Source organism: Geotrypetes seraphini, chromosome 4 (assembly GCF_902459505.1).
Source record: "Geotrypetes seraphini chromosome 4, aGeoSer1.1, whole genome shotgun sequence".
Lineage (NCBI taxonomy): Eukaryota > Metazoa > Chordata > Amphibia > Gymnophiona > Dermophiidae > Geotrypetes > Geotrypetes seraphini.
Genome location: NC_047087.1, coordinates 85869508 through 85885729, shown reverse-complemented (window position 1 = coordinate 85885729; position 16222 = coordinate 85869508). Strand labels below are relative to the sequence as shown.

At 42.8% G+C, this 16222-nt stretch overlaps 2 protein-coding genes across 5 annotated transcripts in view; both read left to right on the top strand.

Moving 5' to 3' along the window:
• Nucleotides 1–2940: 2940 nt before the first annotated feature.
• Nucleotides 2941–16222, top strand: part of NRIP1 (nuclear receptor interacting protein 1) — a 186353-nt gene continuing 173071 nt past the window's right edge. For 2 of the 4 annotated variants that reach the window (XM_033941847.1, XM_033941845.1), the window contains exon 1: nt 2991–3062. The gene's annotated coding sequence lies outside the window, so the exon portion shown is untranslated. Of the gene's footprint in view, nt 3063–16222 lie in introns of all 4 variants that reach the window. The other 2 variants (XM_033941844.1, XM_033941846.1) reach the window with 2 other exon arrangements.
• Nucleotides 2949–16222, top strand: part of SAMSN1 (SAM domain, SH3 domain and nuclear localization signals 1) — a 497953-nt gene continuing 484679 nt past the window's right edge. The window contains exon 1 of the mRNA XM_033941849.1: nt 2949–3062. The gene's annotated coding sequence lies outside the window, so the exon portion shown is untranslated. The remainder of the gene's footprint in view (nt 3063–16222) is intronic.

Below are 16222 nucleotides of genomic sequence, written 5' to 3'. Positions count from 1 at the left end.
TCAATTTTGAGAATTTACATCTGCTGTCTGTAGTTTGCACTATTCTGGAAGAAATGCATTTGGTTTTTTTTCTCTGGGGTTGCATCTTAGTGTTTGTTTGTATATATTAGTTTTTTGTCCTGTATATATTAGTTTTTGGTCCCGTATTTGCATGGGGTTATCTGCTTTCCGGTAGGAATGAATGTTGAGAAGCATACAGTGTGCTTTGTGTGGTTTAATTTTGTGGTTAACCATTATGTGTTGTTAAGAAGATTATATTGTGTGTGCGCGTGTATATATGAAAAATGAATGGAAAAAATGGTGTTACAATTAGTACTATTAGGCGGGCGGAGTCTGGGGTAGAGATTGTGTGGAAATGGGCGGGGTCTGGCCCACAACTTAGCCCAGTGTTCTTCAACTGTCATTCCGTGGACTGGTGCCGGTCCACAAAATAATTATTTTATTTACGCCGGTCCATAGGCGTCAAAAGGTTGAAGAACACTGGGCTAGTGAACTAAAGTGAACCCATAAGCAAGAGGCTCATAAGCCATTCTAAACACCACATGTATGGTGGAAAGTGTGAGTCCACAAAAACCTTCAAAACCCTATATTGCCATATTGGTATGACCTGCAGCCATAAAGGCTATTGGTTGGGAGATAGGTGGGTCATGGGTATAATAGGTTTTGGGGGGATCAGCATACATTATAAGGGGGTTATGGTGAAATGTATATCTGGCACCTATTATGTGAGCCTACTGCTCTGTTGGTATTTCTGTATGGCGAGTCCATTACAATGCTGATCCTCCCACAACCAAATATTCTGTATTTGGACATTTTGAACATGGATGTTTTTGTGGACAAAAATGGCCAAAAAAGTTAAACGTCCTAAGGTTGGAAGTCCTGATGGCCAAGATATTTAAATAGGCGATTTTAACAAAATGGAAGTCTTGTGGTTTCACCAGTTTTGATAATGGCCGTTTCTCCACCCCCAACTTTGGATGTTTTATGGGAAACATCCAAAGTCAGGCTTAGATTTCCTATCAAAAATTCCTCTCCATGTGGTACATAATATATAGAAAATTTATTTTGGATAGAAGTATCTAAACCTCTCCATATATTTTGGAGTGTGCAATGAAATATGGTTATCTTGGTGTGCCAATGAGTATATTTTGTGTTTATAATGTTTTCATCAAAGTGCTATTCACTCTATACATACACACTCCATGAAAACACTCTTTTACCTCCATAAAAACTGTGCAATAACATATTGGGGAGGGGGGCTCCAGAATATCCATTTACTTTGGAAACTCAGATCCATCAGAAAATACTTTGATGCAGCATCTTTCCGCTTACTGGTTCAATCTTCTATCTTAAGCATGCTCGATTATTGCAACATCATTTACTTGGGATCCTTCAAAAAAACCATTTTAAGACTCAGAGTCATTCAAAATTCAGCAGTTCGACTGATCTTTGGGCTGAAGGAAAGGGATCACATAAGCCCCTATTATCAAAAACTCCACTGGTTTCCCCTGGAGGCGCAAATTCTGTTTAAGTTCTCTTGTCTGTGTTATAAATCAGTACTTGGTCTGGCCCCCACTTACCTAGTTTCCCAATTTAATCTGGCAAGTTCTATTAGGCCCACACGAAGAATACATCTGTTCACCTAGCCAACAATAAAGGCCTGCCACTATAAAAGATTCCTGCCCAGAACCCTCGCCTTCCAGGCAGGCAAATGGAACGATTGGCTGAGTAACGTTATCATGCACTCCTCAACCTACCTCAATTTTAGAAAATTGATAAAAACGAGTTTGTTCAATCGATTTGTAAACTAAGAATTTTATAGCACTGCAAATTCAACCATTAATCTTAAGAACTATATAGCTTCCTACTTCTTCCATTATATAAGATTGTATAGATGTCTTTGAATTGTTGACCTCTTTGCTGATTGTCCAGCGCTTCTTGTTGTAAACCGCCTAAAACTTTTCATGGCTTTGGCGGTATATAAAAATAAAATTATTATTATTATTCCTAAGTAGTCTCTAAAATAGAGTCATTCTAATATATAACTTCCACAAGTCCTTAAGGATCCTTACACTGCTCATGTGCTCACAGGCACCCCCCTCCCCATAATGCCACTGTTTTGACTTGTATTATACACATACAGTAGTTACATCCATTGGAAGCATGGCAATAACCAACATTTTTCTGTATCAAGCATCAGCAACTGGAGAAAGGAGAGAGGCAGACTTTGGTATGTTTGCTCCTCCTATCCCCAAACAAAAAGGTGTTTGGTTTTGGTTTTTTTTTTGCTCCAGGTTAAACAGTGGATATCCTGAAACTATTGAGTATGACAGCCAATTCACAACAGTACAAACAGGTATATGCAAAAGAAACCAATTTGTTGTTCTGATCTAGTACATTTTGTCTGAAGACTGAATGTAACAATAACTCTTCCATACCAGGACAGAGTGAACCTAACCAATGTTAGATGCCCTTGTGTGCTACTGGGGCTCTCAGTTAGTATCCTGCTAGCTCCCCAAACCAGTTTTCTTGTGCACTATGCTGTATGTCACCATTAAGGAAATTCCCAGATGGATGAAACCATATTCCTGATCTACTAAAAAGCAAAGAAAACGAGGCTGCAAACTTTCACAGTATGTGGTGAAGCATCCTCCCCCGCCCTTTGCCAGATTAGGTTTACGGAGCTGAAAGGGTTAAGAAATTTGGCTTACAGCAGTGGGTGACAGAGAGGAGGGCGGGGCTGCAGTTCAGGCAGGGTTTGAAGCTAAGGCTCAGGCATTGCAGCAGAGCCCCGAATCTAAACAGAGGAGCGGGCACAGATTAGCAGGCAGTAGCAGCAGCAGCAGCCTTGGGGGGGCTGGCTGCAGGAGCCCAACCCTCGGCTAGCCATGGCAAGTCTTCTGCAGCAGAGCAACGCATGTTTTTGAAGCAACTGGGTAGCCCCTTGATCTCCTGAAATAACGCCTGTGGAAGCTGAAGCTTTTGTAGCAGGGACAGCACTGGAGTCGTCGGCTCCAGCAGAGACGGCTCTTAATCCCCGGTAGTCGGGGGCATGCGACGAGGTAAGTGGCGGGGGGGATCGCTGCGAGTACAGAAATGGCTACGATATGAGGGGGTGCTTTCTGCCCATCAGGGTTAGACGTACTGAAGAGCGGGGCCAGCAATGCAGACGTCGCTGTGTGCCAAGGGATGTTAGACTGGGGAGGGAGGAATTATTTCCGGTTCCATTTCTTACAGGGGGAAAAAAAAATACACCAAGTAACTGAACTAAACTTGGCAATAGAAATCCCGTTTAAATGAGGTGGGGATGCTGATCAAAACGCTGCCTTTCAGAGCACTGGTGGGGATTTTATGAGAAGACTTCTCCTCTCTCTATTATTATTATTATTATTTTTTTTTTAAACCACCCCTCTTACAAATAGCTGTTTCCGTAGGTAGGTAGATGGAGAAGGACGGGTTTGCAATGTGCACAGATAGTAAAGACTCTGCCTAGTGGACGGCGAGAGTGGAGAATGAATCCATTTAGATTGTAGAGTCTAACCCTGGAATAGTTTCAAGTGAGCAGCACGAATACCGTTAAAGCACGCTGGGCTTAAATATTCCCAGTATGAATTTTAATCTAACAGTGCATATTGTGTGTTTGAACATATATATATATATATTTATATAGGGAGGGAAATAATATAAATGTATTTTTGCATTCTCTCTCTCTCCCTATACTCTAACACACCTACCTGCGTGTGTATTTTGTGCAGTGTTGGATATTTGTGGTGTCTCTTACAACGTTATCTAAGATGCTTCTGTTTCAGAGATTGTATACATGATTCTTAGTGTACTGTTGAGGGCAAAACAGTTATCATGCGCTGCTGGATTTTTTTGGGGGGTGGGGTGGGGATGATTCTGTGTAATTTGTAAATTAGAATTCTCATGTCTAATAATGGTAACAAAAGTTCCAGGCTGATAGGTCCTGGGTATTTTTAAATGTACTCTTCTAATTGAGACTCTTGAGGCTCTTTTTACAAAGGTGCGTTAGGGCCTTAACGCGCGGAATAGCGCGCGCTAGACCTTAACGCCAGCATTGAGCTAGCTGGTTCTAGAAGCATAGCGCGGGTTTAGGGTACGCTAAAATACGTGAGCTAAAAATGCTAGCGCACCTTAGTAAAAGGAGCCCTTGATTTTGGTTTCCTTTTTTTTTTTTTTTTGGTTTATTTGTTTTTTTGATCTGACACACGCCCCCTTTTCCCCCTGTTATGTTTTCTTCTGCTACTGTGATATCTTGCTGTTTTATCATGGTTGAACTGGTTGATTTAAAACTCATCCCCACAGAGATTTGGAGTTGGTCTGTTTTAAATAATGAATGAATCAAACGGAGAGGACATTGTAATAAAGCAGCTTTTGTGTGAAGGGCTGGAGCTCTGAGCCCCACCTATCTGAAAAATTATAGTTTGATTTTACTAAGACTTTGCCACCTGCACTGAAAAAAAGCAATGTTTTAGGGATAAGCACCATGGGATTGTTGATAAGGAAAAGACCGGAAATCCTTGTTATGCTGCTAATGGTTTACGAACTGAAAACCTGTGGTGGTTTCAGAATCTGGTAGATTTGGACAGATGAAGGATGCAATTGCTCTGTTTATATTGAATAAATAATATTCAGATTTTCAAGTATTGCATTGCAGTTAAATAGAAATATTGTAAAGGCATTATATTCCAGGTTAATTCGAGTATGAGATAGAACACTATGGACCATCTGATTAAAAAACTGCAAAGGGTTATGCCGTGTGGGTAGATATTTAAAGAATGTTTTGTTGGGAATAGGTTGACCTCAGTGTGGCTTTTCCCTTGGTGACCCTTTTTAATATAGTGAGTCAGTTTTGAACAACGTCTGGGGTAGTCACTCCTGTGACACATTAAGAGAGTCATGTAAGGAAGCAAAATGAGCAATGTGACTAACTGTCTTGACCGACATCCTTTGAGAAGCCTGGTGTATGATGGCAGGGTTACAGGATGACTGGCTTTTAAGGGGCAAATCTGATCAGGATTTTTCTCACTTAAAAAAAAAAAAAATGCTTAGGACAGGAAGTCTGTGTCTGCACCTTTCCCTTTTACACCAACACTGATATGCTTTTTATAACTTACTTATAGGAGGTGGTGCTGAAAAGTTCTTAGCCCAACCGAGAAGAGAGTGCCGTGGATGTGGTTCAATCAGTGATCTGAAACAATGTCAAAAAGTATAGAATTTAGTTTCTGCAAATTGGCACGTGAAATAACACTCTTTTCAGCTGCACTGGCAAAATAACGTTCAGAATTTAGAAAATTGGTTGACCTGAAAACTTTTCAGCACCCCCTCATATTTTCTGGTAAAATGTCATTATTGACTTATTCTGCTCTAACTCCAGGAAGAGAGTGCTAGCCCTTGAAAACCGAACAAGAAATGTGTTGTTAATTCAATAAAAAGGATTCTAACCTTTATTTCAATGTAGCAAAATAAACATTTTAACATTGATCATCTGGCAACCAACCCTGTGTTGAAGCTGTAAGGCTGGTGGCATTATAACTTAAGTCTTTATAGCTAATATAGCAATTTTATTGGGGCCTAAAATTTCATGGCTTTTGTTTCTTGAATTGCTTGGGAGCCAAAACCATTTCAGCCATATGATTCATAATTGTCCGGTAGGGAAGGTTCATCGTATTTCTTTCTCAGTAGTCTAAGAAGGTTCTCAATTGAGCCATAGTCAGTACTAGTTATACAATGTGAAAGGATGTCAGTGGGAGATGAGGTGAGGGAGGGGGAAGAGGGCAATTGTGATCATTATTCTTTTAACTTTCACATGCATAGTTTCATTGTCCATCTCTACTCGCTTATGGAGGTAAAAACTAGTTGGTATCTATCCAGGTGCAGGAGTTGATGATATACAGTACTGCTTTGAATTATTGCTTTAAAAAAAGAAGAGGTTCTTGTAAAAAGATGTCTTCATTTTTATAGGCTGCGTAATGGAGTGAATCACAGGAGCCATGGCCCTACCAGAATTTTGCCCCAAAGAGCTGAGGATTGGACTGGAGGTTGGTTTGTTTGACTCCTCCAACCAAAAAGATATTCTTATGCTCCTTTTGAATATTGTAGTGACCAATAAAAAATTATGGGCCCCAGAGCACATAACCAACATCATTAAACTATATATACATTGCCAGCTTAACAGTTAAGCTGGCAATGTATATATAGTTTAATGATGTTGGTTATGTGCTCTGGGGCCCATAATCAAAAGACAGAGATATCCAAAAAGCATTCTAAATCAGCACTTGGACGTCCTAATCACCAGGACATCCAATTATCGATAATCAAATTAACGATAATCAATTACCGATAATCCGGTCTTTCCGTATGTCTAGCGAGGTGTTCCAGCCTCTACGTTCAGAGCATAAGATGGACACGATGGAGGTGTGTTATAGGCGGGCTTTGGGCGGTCTCAAGGGCGGGTTAGACATGGATGTCTTGCTGCGATAATCAAACATGTTACAAGACATCCTGGTTTAGGAAAGCCCAGTAGAGCTCCACACAGATGTCTTAATTAATATCACCAATAACTTCACAAAAGTCACTGCAAGATGTGCCATCTACCTCCAGCCGGCAAGCAATCTTACTTATACAAACAATCTTATTCCCCTTCTTAGACCACTATAATGGGAAGAATGCTAATCAGTTACATAAAATGAGGGGGAAAAAAGGAAATTGATTAAATAAAAGGCTTAGTGCTTCTAAACAACTGCTTTAACTTCTACTATCCCTCTTTCAACATTCCTTGACGATCTTCTTAACATCTAAAAACTCCCTCACGTGATTTGGAGAGAAAAAGGTGTATTTGACTCCTAAATACCTAACTAAACATTTGCAGGGATATGCCAAAAGAAATGTGGCTCCTAATTTAATAGTTTCTTGACGCATAGAAAGAAATTCTTTCCTTCATTCTTGAGTGGTCTTAGCGACATCTGGATAAATCCATATTTTCTGTTGTCCAAATAATTTTTGGGAATTTTTGAAGTACAATTTCAAAATCATCTTGCTCAAATACAAACGATACTAGGAGCGTTGCTTTATCAGTGTCTACTGTTATTGTTTGTTCCAGAAGAGCGGTTACATTAAGAACATAAGAAATGCCTGCACCGGATCAGACCTGGGGTCCATCCAGTCCGGTGATCCGCACACGCGGAGGCTCAGCCAGGCGTACCCTGATGCATACATTAGTCACTCATATCCCTCAATGTGTCCTGCAAGAAGATGTGCGTCCAATTTTCCCTTAAATCCTAGAATGGTAGTTTCCTCCACCATCTCTTTCGGGAGAGAGTTCCAGGCGTTCACCACTCGCTGTGTGAAGCAGAACTTTCTGACATTTGTCCTGGCCGTGTCCCCTCTCAGCTTCAGGCCATGACCTCTGGTCCGAGTCTGGGTCACATTCGCCAATGTGAATAAAGCTATTTCTTGCTTTCCATCCTTTCCCCCTGCTGGTGAGTGAGCTTGCTCCATTTTGTCGATTCCTTTTAGCAATTTAAAAGTCTCTATCAGATCCCCTCTTAGTATTCTCTTCTCAAGGGTGAATAATCCCAGTTTTCTGAGGCGATCCTTATAGCTCAAGTTCTCCATACCTTCTACTAGCTTCGTCGCTCGCCTCTGCACCTTCTCCAGCAGTGCTATATCCTTCTTCAGGTATGGAGACCAGTGTTGGACACAGTATTCCAAGTGTGGTCTGACCATTGCTCTATAAAGCGGCATTATGACCTCCCTTGATCTACTCGTGATTCCCTACTTTATCATGCCTAACATCCTGTTAGCTTTCTTTGCCGCCGCTGCACATTGAGCCGACGGCTTTAGGGTCCTGTCTATCAGTACCCCTAAGTCTTTTTCTTGTTCGCTCTTCCCCAATGTTATACCTAACAGTTTATACTCATGCTCCTTGTTTTTTCTGCCCAGGTGCATCACTTTGCATTTTTCCACATTAAAACTCATCTACCAATTTTCTGCCCATCTCTCAAGTCTATTTCATTGTTCTTTTTTCCTCTTTCTTTTCCTTTTTCTCCTTCTCTTCTCTTCTTCTTTTTATTTGGTAAGTAATAAATTTTATTTATTGGAGGAATGCAATTTGAATAAATTTGTAAATTTTCAGTCAAATATCTTTTCAATATATCTAGAGGTAACATTCCCGGAATTTGTGGAAAATTTAAAATATGGAGGTTTAATCGTCTGTTGAGATTTTCAAATTGTTCCAGTTTTCTATGTATTGAAGTGTTATCTTTAACTGAGGCTATGTTAAACTGTTGCAAATGCTGTATATCATCCTGCATTTGCTTAGCTTGGGCTGTAAATTCCTCCCCTTTTTTATTTTCTACCTTAGTCCATTCAAATTTTACCCTCTTTACTTTTCAACTGTCTATCGAATTTCCATCTTCTGTTCCCTTCCATCTTCAGTCTACTTCCCATTACCATATTTTTACCTACTGTAATCACAACCTCTGCTCATTCTTTCCTTGCCAACCCACCCCCACCTATCCTTCATGTTGCCACCATTCCTAGCTTCTCTCTCCCTTCACCCTTCTTGCCCAGCATCTGCTCCCTCTTTCTCCTCTACTTACCCTCAAAGCCTGAAAATCTCCCTGTCCCTTCCCCCACCAGCATCCTCCTGTTCCTTCTTTCTCCCCTCTTGTCCATCCTATCATTGTCCAGCATTCTCCCTCTCTCCCCTCCAGTTGTACAGCATCCTCACTCTCTGGATCCAACATTTACCTTTGTACCTCCCTCTCCTGCACAGCATCTCTTCCTCTCTCCTCCATCCCAATGTCCAACATTTCTCCTTCTCTTATCCCTTCCCCCTGTGCAGCATCTCTTACCTGCCCATGCCCAAAATTTCTCCTTCTGTTGCTCTTCTCTTCCTCTACCATGTCCAACATTTCTCCCTCTTGCATCTCTACCTCCTTTCTCTCCACCCACCATGTCCAACAGTTCTCGCTTTCCCTCATTGTACAGCATTTGTTTCTCTTTCTTCCCTCCCTTCCATCCCCATGTCCAACAATTCTCCCTCTTTCTTCCTTTCGCCATGGACACCATCTCTCCCTTCCATCTCTCTCTCTTCCTTTCATCATGTTCTAATCATTCTCCTTTCTCCACACCTCTCCAGATCCCTCCAGATGTGTCCTTGCATCAAAGTTAATGCCTAGTGACAATACATTGAGGGACTCCCCCGTGTATTTTTCTTGGTATGAAACAGGAGTGGTTTGCCATTGCCCTCTTTTGAGGTATGGGGGTTAAGTGAGTTGCCTAGGTTCTCAAGGAGCCACTGAGGAGTCTGAACCTAGGCTTCCTGGTTCCTAGCATGCTGCTCTAAACATTAGGCTACTCCTCTGCTCCCGTTAAATAATATGTCAGTAGTAACTAGAATTTATCTGTAAAGTGAGATTTGTTGGAAACCATAACCAGAGTGATTTATTATTCTTTGTTTCTCAATTTATGGAAAATTGCCCTGTTGGAAGAATGGTAATGATCAGGTACAGTACTTTTCAGCAAGGCCATGAGGACCTAGAAGGTTGGATATTTTGGTAGCAACATTTAGATTAGGGGTGAGCAACATATATACACAGAGAACTGCATGAATGTCAGTACTATCTCTGGTAGGCTGTAACATTACAAACCCGTAATGTTGGATCTGGAAATGCACAGAGCTCTATGGACCTTCTGTTATAAATAAATAAGTAGCCAAAAGGACTCAGATATAGTGAAAATAGACAATAGTTAGTAAAACACTTCTACAACAGTAATTTGTCAATGGTATTTTGATGTTTTGATAACAGTGCAGGCTGAATAACAAGTTTCAAACGGAGGAAAAAGCCTTAGACAAGGGCCCTCCCACCTCCACAATGGTGGAATAGCGGTGGTGGAGCATTCACCTCACTGGCAAAAAATCTCCTTTAAAAGAAACAAGCACTGTATACTTTGTTATGCTTAACTTAGAAGATATTGCAAGATAGATGAAAAAACATATTCAACTTATCTTCTGTTGATCGGATCGGAACACTAACGATGGCCAGCGTTTCACAAGTCTGCTGCCTCAGGGTGTAACGTAACATGTTTGAATGTTTGAGATGCGTTCAGCGTCCAAATTAGAGCTTGATCGGATATGTTACATCCTGAGGTAGCAGACGTGTGAAACGCTGGCCATCGTTGGTGTACCGATCAAAAGAAGATAAGTTGAATATGTTTTTTCATCTATCTTGCAATATCTTCTAAGTTAAGCATAACAAAGTATACAGTGCTTGTTTCTTTTAAAGGAGATTTTTTGCCAGTGAGGTGAACGCTCCACCACCGCTATTCCACCATTGTGGAGGTGGGAGGGCCCTTGTCTAAGGCTTTTTCCTCCGTTTGAAAATTGTTATTCAGCCTGCACTGTTATCAAAACATCAAAATACCATCGAACATAGTACATCTTACTGTTGTGGAAGTGTTTTAATAAATAAATAAGTAAAAATTTAACTAAAAACTTTGGACATAAACTGTTAGAGTGGCTGTTCGGAAAATATTTGCAAAATACAGTATTTAAAATTGCCCGAACTTTGGTTAATGATGTTTTCTGTGCATACTTCTCATGGTCTTGGGGACCACCTAAAAATCACCGAAGGCCCCATTAGGCTTGCAGTTCGCAGGTTGCCCACCCCTGTTTTAGACCGTTACTCTGGACAATGGACTAAGGTAAGAAACAATATCCTGTGCTGCCATGATTTGTAATTTGAGCCTTACTGGAATAAGTAAGTAAACTGGATGAGCCATTTGGCCTTTCTATGGTGTTTATCTGGCTTGTGCGGTATTTATTCTTAAAAATTTCTGAAATTGAAGAGTTTGAGAGAAACTATAATCAGAAACTTTGATTTTCATTGTAAGGATAGAGTCAACGAATATGCCAAATTTGTCTTTTGTGAGAGAAAGTTGTGAAGCAAAACACAGTTATTTCAGAGAAGACTTTTGATGACCTTTCAAGCTGTAATTTTTGGTTCTTGAAAAGGCGAGATATGAAATATTCCAGTTAACTATAGGAAGGGGGCTCTGACTCTGAAATAGATTGTTCACTTCAGTAATATCTCTCTCTGCTGTGGCTGGAAAGAAGGGGCAAGGTTGTCAGAGGATGAGCCAATATCCATTTTCTTCCTGCTGAGTAAAAGATGTGCTTGGTAGTGTAAGAGGGACATTTTTAAGCCAGATGTTTGGCTCTCTTCTTTCATTTTATCTAATCTACAATTTGTGAGTTGCACTATGCCTAAATAGGTTCAAGGCAATGTACAATTCAGGTGTTCAACAAACAGATAGCAGAAAAAGAAGAGAGGGGACTCTAAGCAGGAGGAGGAGAGGGAGGGGGTAGAGACTTCTAATGGGCAGCATTGAGATATCAGAAGAACAGTTTACATAGGATGAAGAAGTAATACTTGGATTTCAACAAGTTACTGGGTTGTCAATGGAGTATATTGTCTCGAAGAGAAGAGTTGTGTTAAAATTAAATTTATTATTGGTTCTGGTTGTTACTAACTGCCCCTTTTACAAACCCGTGATAGCGGTTTTTAGCGCAGGCTGTGCGCTGAATTCTCTGCACTGCTCCCAATGCTCATAGAAACTCTGAGTGTCGGGAGCAGCGTAGAGCATTCAGTGTGCTGGCCTGCACTAAAAACCACCATTGCGGTTTTGTACAAGGAGGGGGAGGGGGTTAACTTTGCTAAATAAAATAATGGCTGATATTTTTACCCTTTACATATTGTTCTTCAGCATCAGTAGGCTTGGCAATATCTTCAGCCATCTTAGAATGAATATGGAAATAATTTGAGGATGGATTGCTGTGAAGAAAGTTTTAAAACATGAGCTTGAGCTCCAGTTTATCTCTAATACTTTTTTCTAGGCACTTAGGCCCTGATTCTCCAAAGTGCATCCTGATTTTAGGCGTCCTACAGCTGTCTAATCAGCCAATCGGGATGCACGTTTTAAAAAAAAAAAATGCTCCCCAGGCAAGCCTGAAGGCGCCTCCGGGAGCCTAGGGAGACCCGCAAGATGCCTAAGCTCGTCTAAGGGCCTTAGGCGGGCCTTAGACTGAACCTAGGCGGCCCTACGCGTCTCCCTAGTAGAGGAGAAGCTTAAAATGTAGGCCAGCAAAATGCTGGCCTACATTGTAAGTAGACGCAGCCGCTATACTTATCGCGGCAAGGGATCTCTCTGCCGCTATAAGTATAGCGGGCCGTGGCCCCCTGACCAAGAGGGTGCCCAAACCCTCTGCCCGAAGACGCACCCCCCCCGACACTACCGACCCCCCCCCCCCCGACATTACCGATCTCCCCCCCCGACAATATTGATAGCTGGCAGGAGGGTGCCCAATCCCTCCTGCCCGAAGACGCCCCCCCCCCCGACACTACCGACTGCCCCCCCCGACATTACCGATCTCCACCCCCCCGACAATATCGATAGCTGGCAGGAGGGTGCCCAATCCCTCCTGCCCGAAGACGCACCCCCCCCCCCCGGCGCTAACAACCCCCAAACCTCCACTCCACCAAACCTGTTCTTAGATGGGTTTTGCACGTCTTGAGCCGGCAGGCACGCCTCGTCGAAATGAAGCGGGCCCGCCCCTTCCCGGCCCATCCCGCCGAAGCCTAAGGCCTGATTGGCCCAGGCTCTAGAAGCCTGGACCAATCAGGTCTTAGGCATAGCGGGTCCGCCCATCCCCACTTAATCTAAGGCCTGATTGGCCAAACAGACCTTAGACTTAATCCTCCTGCCAGCGAAAGATATTGTCGGGGGGGGGGAGATCGGTAATGTCGGGGGGGGGGCGGTCGGTAGTGTCGGGGGGGCGGTCGGTAGTGTGTGTGGGGGGGTGCGTCTTCCGGCAGAGGGTTTAGGCACCCTCCTGGTCAGGGGGCCGCGGCCCGCTATACTTATAGCGGCAGAGAGATCCCTTGCGATAAGTGTAGCGGGCCGTGTCTAATCTAACCTGTTTCTCTAACCCGCGTCTGTAACATGGACGCCGGTTACAGAATCGGGGTTTAGTTTAGGCCGATTCTGAATAGGACGCCTCTCCCGGGCGTCCTATTCAGAATCAGGGCCTAGGTGTCTTGCGGGCCTCGCCTTCAATATAGGCGGCCTGCCTGGGGAGCATTTTTTTTAAAAAACGTGCATCCCGATTGGCTGATTAGACAGCTGTAGGACGCCTACAGCTGCCTAAAATCGGGACGCACTTTTAGAGAATCAGGCCCTTACTATAGACCGTGCATTAGGACAGTGTCTCTCAAACATTTTTAGCTCTGGCACACTAAATGGAGCCAATGTTTTTCACGGCACATAATTGAAATGATAAAACTACAAAACCAGCAAAAAATAAAATTTGAGAATTATTTATTTAATGTTCTTTAAGCTATGTAACAATTGTAACAATTGTAACAATGGTGAAACTAAAGTAGATAGAATAGAATTGCTAATCAATGCAATGGATATGCTTGTTTTTGAGTGCAAATTAACTCAAAACGCGGCTCGATAGTCTACAAGCAAGCATGTATTTCATTATCCACCATCTGCAATCGTTCTCTTTTTTTAAAAAATTTTTAATTTCTGTTAGAGCTGAAGATTTAAATGATAACAAAGCCTTGATTGCTTTGTTGCTCAAGTTAGGATAACTGCATAAAAAAATAAAACTAAAATTACTTTCTATTAGTTTCAAGGACCAATCATGTCCAAGAACGATACTTGTCTGGGGGGTTGTATCCTTAAACACACAGATGCTCATAACATTGACAGACAATTGTTTGAGAGTGTGTGGAGCAGGGGTTAGAGCTACAGCCTCAACACCCAGATGCTGTGGGTTTAAATCCCTCGCTGCTCCTTGTGACCCTGGGCAAGTCACTTAATCCCCTTATTGCCCCAGGTACACTAGATAGAGCTTGAGCCACTGGGACAGATAGGGAAATATGATAAATTACCTGAGTGCAAACCATTTAGGATATAAGTGGTATATAAATAATTAAATAAATACATGTCATCTACTCTAGTGTATACTTATGAAGATAATTTTTTAAAATGAAGTAAAATTCTGGTATCTCTCATGTCACACCTGGAATCTCTTTGGGGTACACCACTATGCCTTGGTACACAGTATGAGAGACACTGCATTAGGATGATGGCAGCAGGTGTTATGCATTAGCATAATGCAGCAGGTGTTACTGGCAATTAGTGCAGAGAAAGCCCAGATGTACGTATGATGCAATTTCTGCTTTCAGAGGAAGGGTCAATGTAATAAGGTGTACGTTAAGAGCTGTACACTGAAGTTCGGCATACAGTTTCCTAACACGTGTTTAAAAAAATTCTTTATACCTGATGCAGTAAACAAATTGTATGTAAGTGGAGAGTAAGGGCTCCTTTTACAAAGCTGCGGTAGAGGTTTCTACCATGGGCCAGTGAGGTAAATGCGTGAGGTAAATGCTCGACGCTTAAAGGAATTCTATGAGCGTTGGAGCATTTACCTTGCTGGCCTGCGGTAGAAACGTCTACCGAAGCTTTGTAAAAGCCAGCGTAAGTTTTTTAAAAAGGCACCTGTTTTATAAAAACTCATAGGCGCCTCTGCATCTTTGTAAAACACGAGCACAAATCCTGCAGAATTGGTGGGCAGATTGAGGTCACTGACTTGAACAAACTTAGGAGCAGGCCTACATTTTAGTGAATATTTTAGAAAATTACAACTCTGCTCCTGAATACAATTAATCTAAAGTCGCATGCATGTACTTTCCCCACATACTTTTATTTCTTATATACCGTACCTACTACAAATCTGAAAGCTATTGAAGCAGTGTGTATTGAGGTTCAGTAATTATTTTTCTGTCCCTAGCGGGCTCATTATCTTAATATGTACCTGAGGCAATAGAGGGTTAAGCGACTTACTCAGATTACAAGCTTCTTCTGGATCTCAGCTCATTGTTCTATTAGACTCCACTCTTTTTATGCTGGTAAATAACCATTTTTTAAAACAGGGGTGTCCAACCTGTGGCCCAAGGGCCGCAGGCGGCCCCGTGAAGTATTTTGTGTGGCCCCAGTCGAGGGCAATGCAGTGTTTTCCTCTGCTGCCTCCGGGTGTTTACCGTCTTGCCGGCTCCCTCCTCTGTCTTGCTGCAGCAGAAAATTTTTTTCGGCCAATGCGGCCCAGGGAAGCCAAAAGGTTGGACACCCCTGTAAAAGGATTTACACTTCCCCCTCCCCATTTGCGGTTTCCACACTCGCAGTTTCACAAATTCACGATTTTTTTTTTTTGGGGGGGGTAATCCATATTTTATCACGTTCCTGCCTTTCTCCAGCCTTCCTCCCGGCATCCCAGCCTTACCTGGTGGTTTAGCAGGCTTTCGGGGCAGGAGCAATCTTCCTATACTCCTGCCCCGTGTAGATCGCCAATAGGAAATAGCAGCCATGAGCTCCCGCCATAGTCTTGAGAGACTACAGAAACTCACGGTAGTCATTTCCTATTGGCGATCTGCACGGGGCAGGAGCGTAGGAAGTTTGCTCCTGCCCCGAAAGCCTGCTAGACCACCAGGTAAGGCCGGGATGCCGGGGGGAAGGTGGGAGGGAGGCGGGGTGGGTCAGAGCCAGACGAGAAGCTATTTGCGGTTTTTCGCAATTTGCGGTCCGGCTCTGCCCCTATCCCCCCCCCCCCTGGCAAATACTTAGGGAGAAGTGTATGAAATGACCTGTTATGTGCATACAGAAAATTTGCACAAACATGGGGGGAAGCATGTTATAGGCATGTAACATGTACATTCTAGGGCATCAGGCATGCATTAGCTACAAAATCAATATTTTATGGATCTCATGAGAGGGTGAGAGGCAGAAGGCCTTGAGCATGCGCAGATGCTCAAGGCCCCGCACCAGCCCAGCAGAGAACCAGCGGCAGGCACTTTCAGCACCGGCACACGGGTAAGCACAGAGCCGGTCAGTGAGGGGTGGAGGCGATCTCAGTCGCAAAGGGAGGGAGCAGCGCCGGTGGCCTCGGGGGAGCAGCAAAGCCAGTTCCCAGGGTGGGGGCTCGCAAATCGAGTCAACGCTCGGATTGCGAGTTACTGTTTGCTCGAGTGTTTTGCTCGTCTTGCAAAACACTCGCAAACCGAGATTTGACAGTATAAGAAAAACAGGACATCCCCATTGGCCACTTCACCCATGGCCGGTGCTTATTCTC